At 42.5% G+C, this 24044-nt stretch overlaps 1 pseudogene; it reads right to left on the reverse strand.

Annotated features, from left to right (window-relative positions):
* The window catches only part of LOC149225466 (cytochrome P450 77A1-like), a 47877-nt pseudogene extending 24143 nt beyond the window's left edge, over positions 1-23734 (reverse strand).
* Positions 23735-24044: the final 310 nt, after the last annotated feature.

Below are 24044 nucleotides of genomic sequence, written 5' to 3' on the forward strand. Positions count from 1 at the left end.
TGGTTTATACCAGAGGTGGTGGATACACAAGAAATTCGGTCTTAAAGACAGAACATGCAATGAATTTTCAGACCACAGTTGATTATACAGCTATCCTGTAGGAGCGATAGTATAGGCACGACAATCCAATTTTTTTATGACCAGCTGGTGAAAAAATGACTTTGCCACCTTTGGAAAATAATTGCGGAAGGAGTTGCAGGGTTACCTCTTTTCTGCCACCTTTTTTTACGTGAAGACTTCACCTTCCTGTAGAGCCGCGTTCCTGTAGAAACTGCTTCCTGTAGGACGGCGTTCCTGTAGAAACTGTTCCTGTAGGAGCAGTGCGCAGGCTTCGGGAAGAGCTTTAGTTGGCTGGTGGTCGAGAGGTGCTTTACCAGCGTTCAGGTAGCCGAGAGCTCGGCGTATCAACATGCAGAGGTAAGCAGAGGATCGACTCGAGTTTCGAAGTGAGGTTGATGGAGATACACGCTTAATCGAGCCGATTAGATTTTGAATCGGCGCAGCTCGTGGCGCGGGGGTGAGCTGTCCCCGCCGGACCGTTGGGTGACGACACCCATCATCCGCCTGCACATTCGTTTGTTGCCGCATTCATTCCCACAGATCTGCTGCCGCCCTTTTCGGTTAAACTTCACTTCTCGGTTGACGAGACTGATCTTCACGTGCTTGCTGCGTGTTTCTTTCGTCATGGCTGCCACCTCGTCCTCTGACTATCCCTTTACTAACCGACGTGGCCAATCACTGGCCTTTAGGCCGCTCAACCATTCACCTTTATGCCATGCAAAAAAAATCGAAGTAATAATCATGCAGTTTGATGGAGAGAAGGATTAGAACACTTACCTGCGCGCGGCTGCACATGATTTCCAGTTTTTTGAGCGATGGATCTACCTGCCGCATGTGGCTGCACATTCCTGTAGGCTCGTGGTTACAGGATGCTGGCGATGGAGTGAATGGTTCTGCGTTCATGCGCCCATGTTTGATCTCAGATGGCGGTGCTGTGAACGGTCTTCACTTGAGCAGGTTGAACTGTTACAGGATCCCCACGAGGGGTCTTGTCACCGTTCTTTCTCCTCGGGTGTATGCTGCATGCTGGCGGTTCTGGCTTCTCGATCACGATCCCAACGCTTCTGATGTATCAACGTGGATGTGGTATGGTTCTCGGTGCCTAGTTTTTCTTTGACAGATGCTTTCTCACGAGAACTGATTACTTTGTTGTGCTGCTGCAGGGATCTTGGTTGCATGGCGACGAGGATGGTGGAGGACGATAATGGCAATGTTCAAGGGTGCCATCATTGGCATGCATGCATTCAATCCACTCCTCAGTCGCTAGATCTTCATTTGAAACACATTTCGGCCATCGTAACCTTCTACAGGAAGTTTCCTGTAGAACACAGAGCTTCCTGTAGAAAATTGGCACTCTCCTGTAGAAGATCCGCGTCTTCCTGTAGGAAGACTGTCTGTTCCTGTAGAAAAACTGTATCCTCCTGTAGAAGATCCAAAGCATGATAATAATTGCACATACCTTAAAAAACATTGCTGTTCTTGGAGGAGGTGCTGATGACATCCTTTGCTAGCATGATGAAGGCCCCTGGCTTGGAGTGGAGAGGCTTCTTCTCCTCCATAGAACATCTGCATGCAAACCTTTTATGGTGCTGATTGCTTTTTCCTTTTTTCTTTCTTTTTTTTTTTTTTTTTTTTTTAGAAAGACAATAGGAGCGCCTCAATGAGGTTTTCACCCCTACTGCCTGCCTTGGGCGCCTCAGAGAGGTTTTCACCCAAGGATCTTTATTTTTCTCTCTTTTCTTTTTCGAAAGACAATAGGAGCGCCTCAATGAGGTTTTCACCCCTACTGCCTGCCTTGGGCGGCTCAGAGAGGTTTTCACCCAAGGATCTTTATTTTTCTCTTTTTTTTCTCTCTTTTTTTTTTTTTTTTTTGTGTTTTAGATCCTTTAGGGTATGCCCAAAGTGGAGGCAGAACCCTTCTCTATGACCAAAACAGATTTCTCCATAGTGCTGATAAACTCTTGTCTTGAGAGAGGTCTTTTGTTGATCTTCAATCGGTGCCCATTGACAAGCATGGGAATGGCTTCCTCATCAATGGTTCGAATGAGGACTGATCCGTTGTCATGGCATTGTTCCACCACATATGGTCCTAGCCATCTGGTCCTCAACTTCCCCTTGAAATCTTTGAATCTGGAGTCATACAACAAGGCCCAATCTCCCGACTGAAATTGCTTGTCATGGAGATGTTGGTCATGCCACACCTTCCTCTGAAGTTGAACCACTTCTGAGTGAAGGAGGGCCTGCATGCGGTGCTCATCCAGTCCATTCAGCTGCAATAACCTTTCTTGTTGTGCATGGCTGAGATCTAGGTCCAGCTGAGCTGCCATCCTCAAAGTGTTATACTCAAACTCAATGGACAACAAAGCTTTCTTCCCATAGACCAGCTCATAAGGTGTGAAGCCGGTGGTGGTCTTCCAAGTGGTGTTGTAAGCCCATGTGGCCTCAACTAGGCGATCTGCCCAGTCTTTCCTGCTGCTGCTCACCACTTTGGTCAAGATCCCTTCTAATGCTCTATTGGTGACTTCCACCTGCCCATTTGCTTGAGGATGATAGGGGGTGGAAGTCCTATGCTTGATCTTGTGATGAGCTAGTAGATCTTCAACCAAGTTGGATGTGAACTGGCTCCCTTGATCGGTCACCAGCTCTCTTGGGTAGCCAAACTTGTAGAAAATGTTCTCTCTTAAGAACTCGACCACCTTCTCTTCTGTTGCTGCTTTGATTGCTTTAGTCTCTGCCCACTTGGTCAAGTAGTCAGTACACACAATGATGTAGGATCTCTGCCTCGAAGAGGGATTGATTGGACCCACAAAGTCCATGCCCCACTTCTCAAATGGCTCAAGAGTCACTTGAGGTTGGAGAGGCATCTCATCCCTTTGGGTAGGTTTCCCCATTCTTGGGCATTGGTCACACTGGCTGACATATCTTCTGACATCTTGATGAAGTGTGGGCCAATAGTAGCCTGCCTGCAGGATCTTGAAGGCAGTTCTCTTTGCTGCAAAATGTCCTCCACAAGGCCCATCATGACAGGTGAGGAGAATGTCAAAGACTTCCTCCTCCCTTACACAACGCCTTAAGATCTGATCAGGGCCAAGCTTGAACAGGTTGCCCCCGATCCAAGTGAATGAGGCACTTTTTCTGATGATTTTGCTCTTCTCCTTTGAAGAGAGGTGCAGAGGAAACTGAGCTGAAACAAGATAGTTTGCTATATCAGCAAACCATGGAGAGAGTACTGAAATAGCAAATAGATGCTCATCAGGCATCTGGTCATCCACCGTCTCATCTTCACCTGCAGACAAATCCAATCTAGATAAAAAATCAGCAACAACATTTTCTCTTCCTGGTTTATCAACAATGGTTAGATCAAACTGCTGCAATAAAAGTAACCATCTAATAATACAAGCATTCACATCTGGTTTATTCATCAAATATCTAATAGCAGCATGGTCCATATGTACAAATGTTTGATATCCGGTAATGTAATGACGGAACTTGTTTAGTGCATGGACTACAGCTAAGAACTCTTTCTCAGTTACAGTGTAATTCAGCTCAGCTTTGGAAAAGTTCTTACTAACGAAGTAAATGGCATATGGAAGTTTTTCCTCAATTTGTCCTAAAGCTGCCCCTATGGCTTTGTTTGAGGCATCAGTGTGGATGTGGAAAGGTAGGGCCCAGTTTGGACCTCTCAAGATTGGTGCTGACACCAACTTTTCCTTTAACTCATTCAAACTCTTCTGACAAGCGTCAGTCCACTTAAACTCCACATCTTTTGCCAACAAGCCAAACAATGGCGAGGCGAGCTTGCTGAAGTCCTTAATGAATCTCCTGTAGTATCCCGCTAATCCCAAAAAACTCCTAACATCCCTTACTTTTTGAGGAGGTGGAACCCTCTTGATGAGAGCAATTTTGTTAGGATCCACCTGCAATCCTTGGGAAGAAATGGTATGGCCTAACACTGTCCCTTCAGTCATTAGGAATTCACATTTCTCAGGGCTAAGGGACAAGTTCATCTCGATGCACTTGGTTAGGACCTTTCCCAAGTTGGACAATGCTTCCTGGAAGTTGGCCCCATAAGGGGTAAAGTCATCCATGTAGATTTCCACTGCATCATGGACCAACTCCGAGAAGATGCTCAAGACAGCTCTCTGAAAAGTAGCAGGAGCATTGCATAGCCCAAAGGGAAGGACTCGGTAGGCAAAGGTACCCCAAGGACAAGTGAAGGTGGTCTTATCTTGGTCTTCCGGGCTGATTTGGATTTGATTGTACCCGCTGAACCCATCCAGGAAAGAGAAGAACTTCTTTCCTGCCAGTCCATCCAACACTTGATCTATGAAAGGTAGAGGGAAATGGTCTTTCTTGGTAGCTTTGTTCAGCTCCCGGTAATCTACACAGATCCTCCACTTCCCATTCTTCTTGGGAACCAACACTAGAGGGGACACCCATTCACTATCTGAGATGGGGTAGATGAATCCGGCATCTAACAGTTTTTGCAATTCTTCCTTGACAATGTCTTTAAGGGCTGGATTCATTCTCCTCTGTGGTTGCCTAACCGGTTTACAGTCCTCTTTGATGTATATATGATGAGTACAGACCGAGGGATGGACTCCTTTCATCTCCTTATAGCTCCAAGCAAAAGCATCTAAGTGGCTGGCCAACAGGTTGCACAGCTCCTTTTCCTAAGAAGGAGATAGGGAGGAGCTGATTTTCAATGCTCTCTCAGGGCCGAACTCCACATTCTTAACTCTGGGAGTGACATGGTTGGTTGTACAAAGATCCACTAAGGTGCTGGCTTGGGCATCCTCCACCAATTTTTCTAAAGGTAGTGCACTGGTAGGTGGGTTTTGGATCAAGTTCTCGATCAAATCATCCTCGGTTGGGGGATTTCTTCTATTGGTTTCTATGGTACATAGAGGTGCTGAATACACCTCGTCTTCTTCTCCTTCTTCCAACCAGAGTGGTAAGTCATGCTCTAAAGAGGGTTGGGCAGGAGGGTATAGGACAAGTTGCTTGGACATAGGACCATTTTTGATGGTCATATTTCCGGCACGACAACTGATATAGGCATCTGCAGTGGCTAACCAAGGCCTTCCCAAAATGAGGGGATATCCAGTAAGCTTTGCCTTTGGTTGCAGAACCAGGAAGTCTGCAGGATACTCCCAAGAGTCAATAGAGACCAAGACATCCTCCACAATTCATTCGGGAGTCACAGTGGAGCGATCTGCTAATTGCAGTACTGTCGAGGTCTTCCTCAAGGAACCTTGAAGATTGAGCTTGCACATGGTATCCCTGGTCATTACATTAATGGCAGCCCCCAGATCAATCAGGGTGTGGGGTATGATGGTGCCATTGATGTGGACATCTACTACAGGACTTCCAGGATCTAAGTACTTTGGGCAGATGACTTGTCATAGCATAAGGTCAGACAGTTGTCCTATGACATTGATAGTTGAAGCATCTTTCTTCCGTCTGCCTGGATGTTTGAAACACTTCTCCTTAACCAACTTGTTATAGATTGGCACATCCTTGATGGCCTGGAGAAGGGGTATCTTCACACACAACTGCTTGAGCTCTCCCAGAAGCTCATCTTCCTCCGGGTTGGGTTGTGTGGTGGCTGTAAGTCTCTCAGGAAAGGGTGGAATAGGCTTTGGTTCACTTTCCTGATGGTCTTCCTCCTCCTCTGGGGGAGGAGGTTGGCGATCTGGAAGAGTCTTTCCAGATCTAAGATTGATCTCCTGGTGTTACACTAAAAAATGTCACCTTGACTACTTACAGTTAGTATGGCTCAAATCAACAGTCATGCTACCCTCTTAGGCAAGTCTCATGCCTCTGTTATCCATCTCAAACTCAAAGAAGAGAGAAAGTCTTGTAAAAACTATGTTTATCTCTGGGGTAGCAGGTTCTCTCTAGCCTTACCTGCGGGGACGCTGACCATGTTCACAAAATCTGCGTCCATGGACGCTTTGTATGTTAAGGGACAGGTGCGTCCCTCTGTAAAAGGCAAAATGCGCGAGTTTTATCTTGAAAAAGTTACTTGTGGTTACTTCTAGAACATTCTAGAGGTCGGTTTGATGAAATGGATGCGCCTCCAGTTGGTTCATGTATCTCTATTAAGGGGGAACTTATCCCATCAATAAGGGAGCTATCCCACCCAAAGAGGGGGATGATCCCATTGATAGTGGACCCGAATAACCTCTTTACAGCACTATAAATAAAGACATTGAGCCAGAGGGAGAAGAGGTTGGAGCTATACATTTTCTTTGGGTAAATGCTGCAAGATTTAGGTCTTCCATTAGAGCCTTTGTGAGGAGAGATTGTCTTTACTTGATTCTACTTGGAAGAGGGTGAGCTTTGTCAAAGTAGAGGAAAACCCTTGATGGACCCTGGGAGGAACTTGCACAACACCAAGGCCAGGTTGTAAGAGTTTCTTTGTTTCGTTATTAATACAAACTGGTTTATTTTTCTCAATAGCTTGTGTTAATGAGTTATTTCATGTGTTCCTTGGTCTGCATGTTGAATATATGTTTTATTATATGAAATGCAAGTGCTTGGTAATTGTTTGATTGTTTGTGGTTGCAGGAATTGACTTGAAGGAGGAGCTCATCCGGATCGTCAAGAACGGACCTCAACAACAGCGTTTTGGAATAAGGTAAGCCTAAACACTTGTAGTTTTCATGTTGTAAAAGGTGTATTTAGAGAAAGATCACTCCATTTTGTCTTGTTTGTCATTAGAATGTCTTAGACTTCTAGGAAGGTCAGCCGTGTCCGCACCCTTGACCAATTCCGTGTGACACCTGGATCTCCACAGCATAGGTAGGGCATGAGGTCTCCCCAGTATATACCTGCTGAGCCTATCTATTGTTGGGGTTCGGGTTCGGTTGAGCAGGCATTTGAGGTTGCCTTGGAGGAGCAGGAGGTAATGGTTGTGGCTGAACTGGAGGTGGAGGCAGAATGGCGGGAGGATTGTTGTATTGAGGCCTCCACCCCGACTGAGGTGCACTCCATTGAGGCTGCGACTGGGTATGTGAGTGATATGGATGAGAAGTAGGTTGAGTAGGGTACTGAGGTGGATAAGACCATGGAGGAGGCATGGACCAGGAAGGATGAGCAGGGGGACCCCAGGAAGGCATGGGAGTCAAGTGGTTGGGGTTGTAATAAGCTTGAGATGCCCCTTGCATCCCCTGCTGATAAGGTCTAGATCCTTGAGGCCTCCTTTGGTTGATGAAGTAGAGAGGTTCAGTGGGGGCTTCAGTTCCTTGGTACATGGCTTTAAACCCAGGCAAGGTTGGACACTGATTTGTTGGGTGGTCCTCCTCACAAACGAAACACACTTCAACCGAATGCAATGGACATTCGTTCTTAGGGTGTCTTCTGGTGCACCTAGGACAGAAGACAGCCAAGGCTCTCTCAGCTTCCTCTTTCTTTTACTGGATCCTGAATGTGTCCAGCTGCATGGCAATGGTATGTCTCACCTCACTCTTAAGATCTTCTAATTGGTTTGTAAGCTCATGTTTGGAGAAAGGGACACCGGTGGAGAGGAGGTTTCCTCTACCTCGTTTTCTAGCTGCCCTGGAATGATTTCGAAACACAGTCTTGATGTCCTCATAAGGCAGTTGGTAAATGTCCCCCCCAGCTAACATGTGAAGGGTATCTAAGAGATCTTCAGGTACTCCTCGGAGCAGAAACAACTTAAGGGATTCAGGGTCAAGTGTGCACCTGGCCCGCTTGTAACTAAGTTGGAACCTTTCCTCATAGTCCTCTAAAGATTCATCGTTTCCCATGGTCATCCGAAAGATTTCCCCCTTTGTTTCCTTGGACCTACAATAATCCCGATACTTGGTGTTGAAGGCTTGCTGCATCTGAGCCCATGTGGTGATACTATTCCCAGGCAAACCCATGAACCAGCGTAGTGCTACATCCTTGAGAGTAGAAGGGAAAAGTTTTAGCTTTTGTTCATCCTCAGTATAGTCATAGGTTCTACAGAGGACAGCAAACTCAAATAGGAAGGTATCAGGATCCTCAGTGGTCATTCCATGGAAGTGAGGCAAAGCAGAGGGGCTAATGTTTTTCATTTTCATCTCACCATTGGTCTCTCGGATGGGGAAAGCTCCTTCTATCCTCTCATCCTCTCTATTGTCAGCCATAGCTTTAGGTGGAGTGGTCTCTAACTCTTCTTCTTCTATAGGATTTCGGTATGTCTTGGGATGTTCACCTATAGTTTCCTATGAATCACTGTCACCACCGAAGAGTGAAGGGTGACTAAGTGATGTGGTGGGGGTGTTTGGTAGGAATTTGCCTGATCTATCTCGGTTCCTACGAGGCATGAAATGGAAAAGAATTCTCTTTTTTGATTGCTTTTGTTTTTCTCTGTGCACCTGCAAAAATGAAACAGATTGATTGCAAAATTTGAAATTCTAATCTACACTTGCAGAATCGAAAGTCTAATCTATGAAAGCAGGAAATGCTAAGCTATGAAAGCAGGAAATACTAATCTATGAAAGCAGGAAATGCTAATCTATGAAAGCAGGAAATGCTAAGCTATGAAAGCAGGAAATGCTAAGCTACTTTTGCAGAAGGGAAATGAAATAAACTACTAAGCAGAAGTAAGAGTACGAAAGTAGAAGAAAAGCAACAATTACTAATACTCTGACGCTTCCCCGGCAACGGCGCCAAAAAGATGGTGAGCTCCAGTATTGTAGCAATAATGCTACAACTCCTGGGGCTTCCTGTCTCTCATTTTATCAACCCGGTAGTTCGTACAAACTTGGAAGCGACGGTGCTGTATGCACAAGTACTAGCTCTTGTCGCAGCTGTCACTTGGTCAGCTGGCACAAGTCCGCTAGGGCTCAAGCCAACTTCTATAGGCTCACAGAAGAAGCTTTATCAATGAGGGACGAAAGCTAACTCAGAGAAAAGTACTCTACTTGGCGAAAATGATCTGAAAGCAAATCAAAGCATGTAAACCTAGGAAACCCTAATTTAACTAGTCTAACCTCTATACTTCAAGGAATGTGAAGGAAACTTCTACCAATGCTGCTGTTACCTCTAATAAGTGGAAATGCATGGATCTAAGCTGTTTGCATCATGAAAGACATGTTTTTGTATTTTCCCTTTAAATGTGTGGAATGATTGTGATTGTGTGCTAATTAGGGTTTGGTTGTGCAGATGGGATGGAGAAGGAAGGAAAGCGTGGGACAGGTTGGGAAGGCTAGGGGAGGTCCCTAAGGATCCTTAGCATCCATCCACAAAGGTTCCTCGCATTCAGATGCTCAACAACCGAGAGAGTGGCCTCCTACAGGATGGCTGTGGAGGATCCTACAGGATACTCTGTTTTCTACAGGATGTCTACAAATGGCTACAGGATGACCTACCGTGAGTGGTTGGAGTGATGGAGGAGTAATGGAATGGTAGGGGGAGATGTGCAAGGTGGGGATGAGGCTGGTGATGGATGTAGAAGTGAAGGAATGGGATAGGGAGTGAATGAAGGGAGTAGGTTGGAAGATGGAGGACTAGGTCAACAACGAGGGCTAGAGAATGGAGCTATGCGAGGAGTGAAAGTCTTTGGAGAGATAGCAGAGCGGAGTGAAGGTCGAGAAGATGTGTGTGCATGTGTGATCAAGGTGGAGGAGAAGGTAATGGGCCGAGAGGGAGAAGTGTAAATGTAACAAATGCTTATGACTGTTATCAAACCGAAAGTGCATCAACCTAACTACCTGTGCTCATAATTCAATGATCAACAATCAAAAACGCGAAGGAGAATGTGCATGAAGCTGTGGTAAAGGAGTGCAGTGCATGAGTGGATGACAAGGAAGCATCTAACGTAACAGTGACTGTATTGCAGCAATCATCAAGTGAAGAAATGCGTGTTTTTGGTGGCTAGCTATGGGCTGCACCCCAATCTTCAAGAAAGATGGCAGTGAGTCCTAACAGCCTTTTTGTCTGAGCTCCAATGGACTCTATCTATCCTCTGCTACACTAAACGACTATAAACAAACTCACCATAAGCAAATCCTATCTACTCATGAAAAAGACCAACTCAACAACCTGTAATTCGAATTGCATGTACAAATGAAAAGCTCAAAGTGCTGGAAATGAAATGGGAACAACACTACAACAGAGGGGATCTATGGCTCTCAGGTTGGGCCCTAACCTGAGAGCTATAGTCTCCTTAAGAAACTCAGAACTAGATCACAAACTGTCTTCTTTATTCATAATCTGATATCATGCCAAATTGGCTTACAAAAGAGAACGAAACTTGAGCTGTGCTCCAAAATTACAATAGTAACACGAGAGTTTCAACAACCTAACCAAGGCTAAGGCGTCTATACTTATACAAAATGATGCTCCAACAAGTATCCATGATTCTAGGAGCTCGGCTGTTCAATCTATAGTTTAACTGCTGATCCTGTAGGATGATCATAAATGTTGTTTCCTGTAGAGCAGTTTTGAACTGCTGTTCCTGTAGAACAGCTGGCCGTGTATTAAGCTTGGAGGGAGGATGGAGTGGGGCTCGGAGTTCTTGGTGAGGATCACGAGGAATGTCCCCCAAGACCGTGGACAACCTCTCCTTACGTCAGCAATGCCAACTCGTTGTCTCCTTGCCACCTTTTCGTTGTCTTTTGCTCCCTTTTAATGCCAAAACCTGGAATCACAATGCATTAGCTACGTAGATAAAGTGCCTATCCTTTCTCCTACAAACAACATGAATAAACTAAGAAGTGTATGCATAAACAATAAAAATGAATGGTTTGAGCAAGCAAAATAGGCCAAAATGAGCCCAAATTGTACCAAAATTGGGGCTCATCACTGCAGGCAACCTGACTAAGTCCCAAGTCTGGTTATGTGCTAAGGAGTCCATCTCTTCTTTCATGGCTTGCTCCCACTTCTTCCTGGTTTCTACCTGCACTGCTTCCTCATAACATTCGGGTTCACCAGAATCAGTCAACAATAAATAATATAATGAAGGAGAGTATCGTTAAGGGGGTTTACTTATCCTGGTAGATCTTCTAACACCACTTTCAGGTGTTTGGGGTGCCTATTGTTGTTGTGGTGGTTGTTGTTGTTGATTATTATTATTTTCGGGCACCTTTACCTTTTCAGTGATTTCATCAAGAACTGCGTATTCCTTGTTTTCATTTTCTTTCTTCTTTTCCTGCAACTGATTCTTATACAAGACCTTTTCATTGAATATTACATCTCTGCTCCTAATGATTTTGTGATTTTCATAATCAAAGAAAGATAAGCGATAACCAAAATCATTAACACCATATCCAATAAAGGTACATTTCTTTGACTTTGCCTCAAGCTTTGTTCTATTTTCTTTATCAATATGGACAAAGGCCTCACAACCAAAAGGCTTTAAAAAAGAGTAGTTTACCTTTTTACCCGTCTATGCTTCCTCTGGAACACCACCATCCAAGGAACTTGAAGGCCCTCTGTTTATTAGATAAACAGCAGTATCTACAGCATGTGCCCAAAACTGTAAAGGCAATCCTGCATGCAATCTCATGCACCTTGCACGCTCCATGATTGTTCTGTTCATCCTTTCTGACACACCATTTTCTTGTGGTGTTCTTGGAACTGTCTTCTCTTTGCGAAGTCCATGCTCTGAACAGTACCTATCAAACTCTTTGCTGCAATATTCACCACCATTTTCTGATCTAAGACACTCCAATTTCTTTCCTGTCTCAATCTCAACCAAAGCTTTCCATTTCTTGAAAGTATCAACTACATCAGATTTATTCTTAATACAATAAATCCAAGTTTTTCTAGTTGCATCATCAATAAAGGTAACATAATAACGAGAGCCACCAAGAGATGATACCTGAGCAGGTCCCCATACGTCTGTATGCACAAGCTCTAATTTTTCGTTCTTCTTTTCTTTCCCAACTCTGAGAAATCTGACTCTCTTCTGTTTTCCACCCCGAACAGCCAGTCCTTCCTTTTTATTATCCAGCAAAATGAAGAGACAAAACCTACAGCAAATCCGCTGTAATATCCTCTGTTTTCTCTCACAGTCTCACCTCTCTATTTCTCGCTCACACACTGAATACACATCTATCACACAGCCTCAAATACAATACCCTCATACAAAGAGAGGGGTTTCCTTCTAGGGCAAAAAACCCTAAACAAACATAATTTCTACCGTCAAATCATCTGCCTAATGAATGGCCCAGATTGACTAGAAATTACTATAATTTTACAAGGCAATTTTACATTTATTTTTGGCTTCGGGGGCACTACTGGTTGAGGGGAAAGTACCCCTAGGGTCCTTTGGGTCTACCAGACTGAAAATTGCTTATTCAAAGAAACACACACACAGCCATTATGCTTACTGTAAGCAAATTCTAATGTTTAGGGTACGTACCTAAGGTCCTACGTTCGAGAAGGCCTTTAGGGTCCAAACCCTTCTTGGAGTTCCCTTCTTCTCCTTTGACCTGTAAAACAAAAAAATCAAAGAACACAGTAGTACATGGACAAATACTTATACACAAACCATCTTCATGCTATAAAGTTAGTTATAAAAATCTTTAAGTAACTACTTGCATAAGAATTCAAGACAAGAATCTCATAAGCACAAAGAAAGATTGTTTCGGGAACCAAGACGTGTTTCTTTATATAAAGGCAAGTAAAGTACATATAACGGAAAGATTTCACTTGAAACACCTTCAGCAGGCTCCAAGCAAAGCTTCCTCCCGGATTCGTTCCAGCCTCAAGCCTCCAACAATAGCTCCTTCCAAGTCTTACTCAATGGTGATATAAAAGATGAATGATCACCAATACACATGGAAACAAGGGTTTCCTATGCAAAATGTGGGAAGTGAAGAAAGCACCAAGGACTTCAGACCTGGTCTAAGGGGAAAATATCAGCATAATAATCTTGCTCTCCTCTTCTCTCTCCCTTAGGCCTTCCCTTTGATGTCTTTTTATACCATCTCCAAAGTGGTTTTTTAGTTAGGAGTTGGTTGGGAACAGTTGGGCCACGGGCACTAACAGGTGATCAGCAGGTAAAACCCGCAATCTCCGCCCGAAAATCAGGAATTATTTATTTTTTTAAGTGTTTTAATACATACACGTGGGTTGGGTATACACAGACCCGCATGTACACGCATTTAACTCAGGGCAATGTCGCGTATAAGGGATAAAACACTGTTTTTTTTAATTTTAGGACCAGGTCTGGAAGGAGGGGTTGCCCTAGGCCATGAGTGTAGCATCACAAACCATAAGAGTGAGATTTGGAGCTATAACAGATGCCCCCTAATATATGAGGTCAGAAGGGGAACATGATGGCCGAAATATATTATGTAAGTACATGGAAAGGAAGTCTGTCGAGAGACCGAGGAGGACTTCACCAGAATTCAGCCTGCCAAGCCACCAAAAGGAGATCAGAAAGAAACACTGTCTGAGGCGGGCATACCCATGCTCAGAATAAGTAAAGCATGTCCGCATATCAAGTACAAGCAGATCCACTAAGTATACAAGTATAAATGACTGGAAGATACATAATGGATCATCTGATCATAATGAGCAAGTACATGTCTGAATATCACATATAAGACTGTCAATTATGCTAAAAGATGCAACGGGTCACTGATATCAAAGACTGATCCCAAAAGGTACCAACTGAACATGATGGAATAGGATGGTACTACACTGCAAACTCAGGTGCCAACATATAGAATGTCGCCATGACTGACTGCAACATATAAGGTGGAGTGGTATCAACTAGCAGCAATAGAAGCAACTGTCAAGTGAACCAATGAATGCTGATACAACCTGAGGTCTTCACCGACCGCCGTGGTACATTTCTACACCATGGGAATAAATGATCTGAAGTCGACCATGTGAGAAATCGTTTGATTACCGGTCATTGATGTATACCGTTAACAAACGTGAGACTACTAACCGATAATGATAATGAGCGTCAAGGTACCCAGTACAATCTAACAAGTGTGAATAGATGAGCTGAAGTCGAACACCTGTAAGAATCTATCGATCAGGAGACAATGATGGTTTCCCACTGTCGATAGCGAAGGATCTGCCACTAATGACTGCAAACCCCAAGGTACTGCCAAATGGACTCTAGATCTTTGCCCTAGAGCAATGAGTCGGAGTCGATAGGGAAAGATCCACTAGAAGGAAGGCATTAAGGCATCCCCCATCAATCTAGCGCGAGTGTAACCCGTAGGCCAATAATGTGGAAGGAATCGGACGAAAAAATATGCAGGAACCCAACCGAAGTACGTTTCCGGCGTACACAAGATGTGGCTAGCGCACGGCAGAAACCCTCTGAACCAACCAATAATGAAAGCTGACACAGAGACGAGGTATCCACCAATAGGGTCAAATGGAAACCAAGGTACTGCACGAATCCCAATGTGTGATAATGTATGCTGATGTCGAACACAAGGGAAACCACTCAGTCAAAGACCCATGATATTGATCGATGCTGAGTACAAGGTGACCTATCAATAATGAAAATAGGGCCATGGTGCGGCTCTAGGCCTGTCCTCAAAGCAAGGTGTTGTCGTCGATAAGGACAAGACCCGCTAGTAAGAAGTCAATGGGGACCTTCTCAAACCGGCACGAGTAAAGGACCAATATAGCTGATGTGATGATAAACATGATACTGACAACCAGGGATGGCCGACTAAAAAATGAGTCAAGAGACACCGCAGAGAGGCCGACTCAGGCTAACTTCCCTTGAACAAAAGCACGACTCAATGTGACTATGTGGCAGCATATGATGACTCTGTATAAGTTCGCCATGCAAGAGGCACGAACGAACCCTCCATATGATTGGAAGAGATAACCAATCGGGGGAGAACTGACTCAATAACAAGGTTATGGCATACCTAAGTCAAACTAAATCCCACCCATACGGAGGAGACTTTGTTTTGAGTGCTTTGTTCAAGGGCGACTCGACTGACTCTAGCTGCCAACGATAAATGGAAATAATGTCCCTGTTCCCGCTCTTTTTTGGAATATATATTTTTTTTTTTCTTTTTCTATTAAGCCGGAAAAAGAATAAAAGAATGCTATGGTACAGTGGAAAGAACGAGTGTCGGTGAAACAGATGATCTAGTTCCCGGGAAAGGAACGTTCCTATGCTCAATGCAGGGAGGTGAAAACTGGTCAGTGACACTCAGAGGTATGTTCCTTCCATGGATTAGGGTATGTCAAGCTGCAGAAGTCAAAGGTATGAAAGGTTGATTTTGCAGATGTCATGGTCAAAAGTTGGCTTAAACACGAGTCCAAGTGAAGCCGGCTCTAGGCCAAAAGGTGCAAATGGTCAACATGCAATGCAGTGGTACAACTCAAGACAAGGGAGCCTCTAGGGTATAAGGCCAGAACAAAGCGAAGAAGCAAAGAGGAATGAGCCTTGATCGCATAAGTCATGGCAGGACTACAGAGGACTCCCGAGCCTAGGGACAAAAAATCAGCATGAGTGCCAAGTGACAACAAGGTACTAACTAGGGCACCCATGATAAGGTAGGCTCTACCACACAAGTCATGATACTTCTAAGCAATGAGAAGGTTCTGAACCATAACTTGGTGGGGTTGATCCTAAGGCAAAATGGGAAAGGAAACTGATAAGTGCACAATGCAGGTGGAAAAACCTAACCTATATGCCAGTTTCGAGAACCAATACCTGTCAGAACGGACTAACCATAAACTTCCAAAGGAGAAATCTTCCATGTTCTGTAAACATAAATAGGAACACTAGACACGAAGTTAATACATCCCACATCTAAACTTCATATAAGATCTTGTGTTATAGGATACAAAACTTGAAAATGCGTACCTCATATATACAATATGGTACAGGGAACCACGCAGCCTTGCGGCTTACGCATAATAGTTCTGCTAAACAAACCCCTTGCAGGGCTCAGGCCAAGGGCTCCTTTGGTAGTCATAACTCATGGCTTCAAAGAGTTCCTCCTGTGAAGGCAAAGCAAGATCTAAGAAATCATGAGAGCTACAAGGATCAAAAGAGGGAATTAAAGGGTCCCATGTCCCTATAGGATGAATCTCTCGGTCAACTGCCGGGACCAAGTCCCAAGAAGGAGAATAATAAGTCAAAGGATCCTTCTCAGAAGCAATTGAACATTAAGGACTCAATGCCACATAATTCACCCGTGGCGGGGTAGAGTCTACTTGAACACTTGGAACAAACCAAGGGGCATTCTGCAGTAAAGTCGAATTAGGGTGGTGATTATCAGATGCAAGTTGATCAATAGTGACAATATTCCCGTTATGAGGAAAGCACATTACTTGAAAGAGTGAAGACACCACAACATTCATAGCATAGACATAATCACGCCCAAGTAGCATATTAAAGTCTAAAGGGCTATCAACCACCATCATATCGATTAAGACAGTCTTCCCACCTAAAGTGATAGGCAATTGAGGAAGAACACCCATAGATTCACCAGGTCTTTTATCATAGGCTAACAACTGAATCTGAGCTGTCAACAACTTTGGAGAACCCAAAGCTTTCGAAGTCAAAGAGGATATAATGCTTGTAGAGGATCCTTCATCCACCATACATCGATAGACATTTGTGGAATTAACTCTGACCTTTATTTGGAAAGGTGCAGCGGAAGGAAGACGAGGCTCAACAAGACTATCCCAATCAAAGGAAACACTCTTAGCACTTGGAGGGGGAACGTTCGAAGTAACTGGAATGCCCCCTATACTAGAAGACTCTGTACTAGAGATCAAACAAACTCTTTTGTTAGGCACTTCACCCCCCAAAAGAGGAGTGTAATCGGCCAGCAATTGCACTGGCTCTACCACATTTTCAACCGATGGTTGATGGGATTGATGAGAAACCATATCAGGTTTAGGAGTAGAAGTACTTTCAGATTTGGACCATACCCTTTGAACCTCTGGAATACCAGGGCATAAATGGGTAAGATGGTCTCCCTTGCATATCTTACAAGGGAACTTAGGCTTAAAAATTCTACGTCCGGGTTTCTTATCAACCTCCATTCCGCCAACATGACTAGCAGTGGTTTGCGGAGAGTCCTGAACATGACTTGCAGAGGTCGGTGACTCTTTGCTAGTATGACTTGCAGTGACTAGACTCATGCCCCCAGCATGACTTGCATCGGCTAAAGACTCATCTCCAACATGACTGGCAGAGGTTGAAGATGAACTGCTAGTATGACTTTCAGTGACTAAACTTGTGCCCCCAGCATGACTTGCAGTGGCTGAAGACTCATCTCCAACATGACTCGCAGAGGTTGAAGATGAAATGCTAGAATTATTCTTCTTCTTTGACTTCCTTTTTCTCCTTTTTTTAGATTTCTTGTGACAAGAAGGAGGAGAAGAAGGAACCCTAGATTTCTCTTTGAAAGAAGATGAACAATTAGCACCCATGTGATGCCCTTGAAATAAAGCATTCAACTGAGAGGTTTCAAGAGCATTTGGAATATTGGGAGTGGACCAGAGCCAAACGGGTAGTCCAACATTCAACCCAGGAATATTCAAAGTGGCCATCAAGGGAGTACCAACATTTCCAAAGGAAGGAAAAGCACAAGGATCCCCTTTCGGGAGGGCACCTTGGTTGGTTTCCACGGGAATATTGGCCATATCGAACTGATCCAAAGACCCTTCCCCTATGGGAATATAGAAATAACTTTTCAAGGAATATGGATAAGCAATCAAAACCTTTGCCCTTGAGGAGGCAACTCCACAACTTCTGAAAGAACGACCAAAAGCCTTTCAAGATTGGTAGAGTGGTAAGCCGGTCACTCAGAACACAAAGTCCAAACGTGACTAGAAAAAAATACCTAAAGCCAACTATATACAAGGAGCAAAGAGCACACACTATAAAGTCCCTAAAGATACAGCCAGTCAAACAACTTCTGAGTATTTCCGCTCCGGGTGATAAGGAACGGACACCAAAATACAAGAAAGTGGAGTCAGGGGCCTTTCCAAGATAGTATGGGATAATGATGGCCTAGACCTATCAGCGAAGGTAACAGAGTAAGTTACGCTGACCTCCTAACAACAGCCTGCGCCGGTGCAAGCCCCCAAGCTTCGCAAGGGTGCCCTCCAGTAGTATCGTTGAGAGTGATGCAACGTCAACCTCAGGTGCCACGGGATTCCCCTCCGCAGCCACCTGTGTAGTTCTCTAGGAGAAGCAACTATGGATACCAACTCGTCGCAGAAGCCAGGCGGAACAGTCGTGAGGTAAGTTCAGACAAGTAGGAGAGGGGGTATCTCTCTTCCCTGTCTTTACAGACCCTCGTGCTTAACTCCCAGATCCAGAGCTTTCCTGGTCTTCCTAACGCTATTGGATTTTCTCTCGTTATTCAGACTCTTATGTTTGACGTTTATATGGCCTTGGAGAGTTAACTCTCCACTCGCCTAATCCAAGGCCCTAAAATCCTAAACTTGTTGGTGTAACTGACTAAAACAAAAAGTTCTAGTGGATTTTAATTAGCGCTTGATTTTATTAGGTTGTTCTTTAAGTCACAAGGTAATGGCGATGAAACTTGTGGTGTTTTTTGACGCAAAAGAAATTAATAAAAACTTAACTACATGCACATGCACTTTTTCGTTTTTCGATGAAAAGTAATCTCTACAGGGTTCAGAGGAACTTCTAATAAAACAAAGTTTTTTGCTTTCTTTTCAAACTCCACACTCACAAAAGCTAACAAAGCTATGTATGCATAAAAAGGGATGCAAATCTATCCTAATGCAACAACTATATGTGAATGCAAGATTTTAAGACTACTCTGCAAACAAAGAAGGAAAGTTGCTCACTTATCAAATTTGTCTTGCCACTAAAATGCTTAGATAGAACATGATGTGCTACCAATCATTTCGTCCAAACAATAAAAACAAGTTCTAAGATAAACATAAAGCACTTTCACTTCGCAAAAAAGGAAATCAAATGAAAAGCAAGTTTAAGAAAGCGAAACTTAAAACTTTCAAAAGATTTTCTTTCAAACAACAAGCAAAGAAGTCTTTTTCAAAGAATGCTCTCAAAAATATTGACACTAATGATTGAAGAATAGGCAACCAAACACTTTTGCGAATTGACACCTTTCAAATGATGAAAACCCAACAAAAATAAATGTGTTTGAAATCGCTCTTGACAATCAGAAGCAACAATGAAAGTCCAAGAGATCAAAAGACAAGTTTCAAGAAAATGGTAACAAACCACTTTCCCGAAACGATGGAGCAAATGGTCACAAAAATGGTTTCGTTAAGCAAACAAAAGGGTCACCAAAAAAAAATGAACACAAAGATTGAATCCAATCTTCCTACTCTGCCAAAACAGAGCAGTCAAGATTCTTAACCAGAAATCTTGTGTGTCAAAAAACAATGACGCTTGCAATCAACGAAAACAAGACTAATACTCCTTATAATTAGAGAGAGTTCAGAACAAGATGCCCCCTGTTAAACAGAGGACTGTTACTGGAAAATGACTGCTTCAAACTGACCCAAACCACCAGACAAACATTCAGCAAAAAGAAAATTTATAAATCTTGAAAATTATATAATATACGCGCCTGCAGTGATATGCAGAGTGCGTGTACACGCGACTGTAATTGAGGAAACCTGTGTATACGCAGGTTCACTTAGTTAAACTTGCGTATATACGCTTCTGTAATCCAACAAAACAACGTATCTGAAGATTTTCAAGAAAAATAAAAAATACAGCCTGAAAAACTGGAAAAGCTTAGAGTTCAAGAACAGATCAGGCAGTCAGAGCTAGCAAACAGAGAGGCTGAGCCTTGATTGGCTTGAAGACTACCCAAACTAGGAACAACAAGAGTGTTGTTCCCCAGCGGAGTCGCCAATTCTGGTTGAGGGGAAAGTACCCCTAGGGTCCTTTGGGTTGAGACTCTACCAGACTGAAAATTGCTTATTCAAAGAAACACACACACAGCCATTATCTTTATTGTAAGCAAATTCTAATGTTTAGGGTACGTACCTAAGGTCCTACGTTCGAGAAGGCCTTTAGGGTCCAAACCCTTCTTGGAGTTCCCTTCTTCTCCTTTGACCAGTAAAACAAACAAATCAAAGAACACAGCAGTACATGGACAAATACTTATACACAAACCATCTTCATGCTATAAAGTTAGTTATAAAAATATTTAAGTAACTACTTGCATAAGAATTCAAGACAAGAATATCATAAGCACAAAGAAAGATTTTTTCGGGAACCAAGATGTGTTTCTTTATATAAAGGAAAGTAAAGTAAATATAACGGAAAGATTTCACCTGAAACACCTTCAGCAGGCTCCAAGCAAAGCTTCCTCCCGGATTCGTTCCAGCCTCAAGCCTCCAACAAGAGCTCCTTCCAAGTCTTACTCAATGGTGATATAAAAGATGAATGATCACCAATACACATGGAAACAAGGGTTTCCTATGCAAAATGGGGGAAGTGCAGAAAGCACCAAGGACTTCAGACCTGGTCTAAGGGGAAAATCTCAGCATAATAATCTTGCTCTCCTCTTCTCTCTCCCTTAGGCCTTCCCTTTGACGTCTTTTTATACCATCTCCAAAGTAGTTTTTTAGTTAGGAGTTGGTTTGGAACAGTTGGGCCACGGGCACTAACAGGTGATCGACAGGTAAAACCCGCGATCTCCGCCCGAAAATAAGGAATTATTTATTTTTTTAAGTGTTTTAATACATACACGCGGGTTTGGTATACACAGACCCGCATGTACACGCGTTTAACTCAGGGCAATGTTGCGTATAAGGGATAAAACACTGTTTTTTTTAATTTTAGGACCAAGTCTGGAAGGATTGGTTGCCCTAGGCCATGAGTGCAGCATCACAAACCATAAGAGTGAGATTTGGAGCTATAACAGCAGCCCCCGAGCCCCCACCAGGGGACCGCTGGCCCCCGGACCCCCGCAGGGGGGACAAGTCCCCCCCGTGTGGAGGGGTGTACAAAACATCCTGGGGTATACATCCGGCTGAAACAAAGACCTCTGAACAATCATGCTCCCCACACAACACAAGATGGGTATGACTGCTAATACTGATAAGAATAAAGTCATGATAATTAGATATGAAAATATCAGCCATGATAATTTCATTTATGATAATAACTACTTGAAGAAGTTTCTTCACAAAAATATCGGGGAATCGATATTCATCATTAACTCAATTGGAATTATAACACTGATATAAGGATAATTGGAGGCCAAAAAAACTTATTATGGACTTGAAAAAAAATATAATTTCATAAATCTTTGGGTATGGAGTTAAAAACAAGTTCCTCTTTGATAGTCTTGTCACCCTAGTTATGTTATATGAATGTGAGGTTTGGGGTTACAATATATCTAGAGAATTGTGGAGGAAGAGTGAGCTGATCCAAAAGTAATTTGTAACTTACAACCTCAAGATTAAAGAAAATACTCCCTACCCTATCCTCTTGATTGAAGCTAGCTTCTCCCTCATTGAAAGCATGACTACGACTAGGTATCTCACATTTAAAATGAATATATATAATGTTACGAAACCTAATCACAAAAGGATAGAAATTATAGATCAACACCTTAGAAATAAACCTCTTCGAGGGGGAAACCTCCTTTACATTACACAAATGAACAATTATTAGACGATAGAAATGACAATACCTCCTTTCTATATATAGGATTCTAAGGGGTCATAATATAATTAGAGCCGACATAACAATAATAATGTGGGGGAACAATAATAACAATATGGGGACTACATGGGCACAACAATATAATAAGGGGGTTGTACTAATAACAATAAGGGGTTACACAAGTAGTATAGGGACCTAACATGCCCCTCTCATTAAAAAAGTGTTGTCCTCAACGCTTGACTAGTTCTTGATGCTTCTGTATAAAATTCTCATCCTTCCATGTGGAATCTTTAGCAAGTAAGTTCTTCCACTTGATGAGATACTCTGAAATTGATCGATTTTGTAGCTGTCAAATTCTCGGTTTTGTGAATGCTTCAGGTTCCAATATCATTTTTCCTTCCTTGTCAAGTTCTGGCAATATTGTTGGAACTGGGATCTTTGGTAACTTTTCAATGATTTCCCACCCCGCTTCGTCATTCTTCCATTCATCCCTTGCTTTGTTTATAAAATTTGGTTGGATAATTATACCAACCTCTACCATTTTTGCAACCATATGTTCAATTTCACTCCTTTTGGCTTATGGATATCTATAAGGCCTGATGTTTGGAGGAACACTTCCTAGAATCAAATGAATAGCATGATCATGATCACAAATACGTGGGATACCTTTGGGAGTATAAAATACCTTGGAATGATTGTCCAAGGCTTTCTGGAGATCTGGAGAAATAGATGATTTCGATGCAGGAACCATTAACAAACATAATTGTGCAATTGCGCATCATTTTTCTTTCTTTAGAAACTTTGTCATTTCGTTAGAGCTGACTATATTTCCTGGTTTCCTTGTGACATCCCTTAATTCAATTTATTTTCCTTCCGAAGAAAATTTCATGAAAATTTCTTAAAAATTAAAAGCTATTATACCCAATAATTGTTCATTTGTGTAATGTAAAGTAGGTTTCCCCCTCGAAGAGGCTAAATTTTAAGGCGTTTATCTCTCTTTTCTATATTTTTGTGAGCTGGTTTCATAACATAATTATGCAATTTGCCTCATTGTTCTTTCTTTAGAAGCTTTGTCATTTCGTTAGAGCTGATTATATTTCCTGGTTTCCCTATGACACCCCTTAATTCAACTTATTTTCCTTCTGAAGAAAATTTCATGAAAATTTCTTGAAAATTAAAAGCTATTGTACCCAAGGATTGTAGCCATTGGACTCCTAGTACAACATCAGCACTACCCACTGGAATGGAAAGCATTGGGGTATTCAATACATATTATCCCATCGATAGCTTGATATTATGGCACTTTCCAGAGCAATTTATGGTTCCTCCACTTACAACCATCACTTGACACTTTGGTGCTGGATGTAGGAAGCAATTCAATTCCTTGGCTATCTTACAATGAACAAAATTTATGGGTACTACCCGAATCAATCAACACTATTAAATTTTTCTTCTCGATATCTCCTTCTATCTTTATAGTTTGAGGAGTGGTAATTCTGGCCAATGCATTACAAGATATTGTCGGTTTAATTTCTTGATCCTCAATGTGATCTTTCACGTCTTGAACCTTTTTCTTCTTGATATGTCCTTCTATCTTGAGAGTCTAAGGAGTGGAAATTCTTGCCAATGCATTACAAGATATGGTCGAATTCATTTCTTCTTTCTCTGGGGTTGGTTCCTAGTGTATATCCTCTTCTTTTGACGTTTCTAGATCCTTTTCTTCCTCCCCTTCACAACCAATGTAAAATAATTTCTCCTCAACACACTAATGACCTTTAATATATTTGTGATACAAAGCCATTTTTCTCTTTTTTCTTCCAATTGTTGTGGTGTCAACCTTGAAGGTTATGGAAGGCTATGAGAAACAACACTTCAATCTTTATAGTTATGAGGGGTAGACATCCTTGTTGCCATAATTTTAGTTTCCACTTTTCTTTCCAACCTGAATGCCTTCTCCAATGAATCAGGTTCAAAAAGATGAACTTCATGTTGAATGTTATCCTTTAAAGTCCCTATGGAGACATCAATTCTCTGCTTTTGTGGAATATCATTTTCCCTTATATTCAATTTTTGAAAGTCTTCAATGTACTCTTCCATTGACCAATTTTGTTTGAGATTTATCAATTGGCTAAAGAGGGTGTTGCTCTTTGTATCCTCATAATGTGCTATCATTTCCTCCATGAAAATTGACCACGTAACAAGTGGTTTACGAGAACAAAGCCCTTTATACCATAAAAATTGATTTGGTTCTAATTATTTAGATGCAATACATACCTTTTGTAATAGTGGTGCACCATGTAAATCAAAATATTTCTCCATCTGTAGTATTCGATTTACTGGATCCTTTCCACTAAACTTCCTCATCTCGCTTTTTCTAGATTTTAGGAGTTCGATCTTGAAACGACTG

Source organism: Pinus tabuliformis, chromosome J, assembly GCF_031772625.1.
Source record: "Pinus tabuliformis cultivar Carrire ecotype Pingquan chromosome J, CPIR1, whole genome shotgun sequence".
Classification (NCBI taxonomy): Eukaryota; Viridiplantae; Streptophyta; class Pinopsida; order Pinales; family Pinaceae; genus Pinus; species Pinus tabuliformis.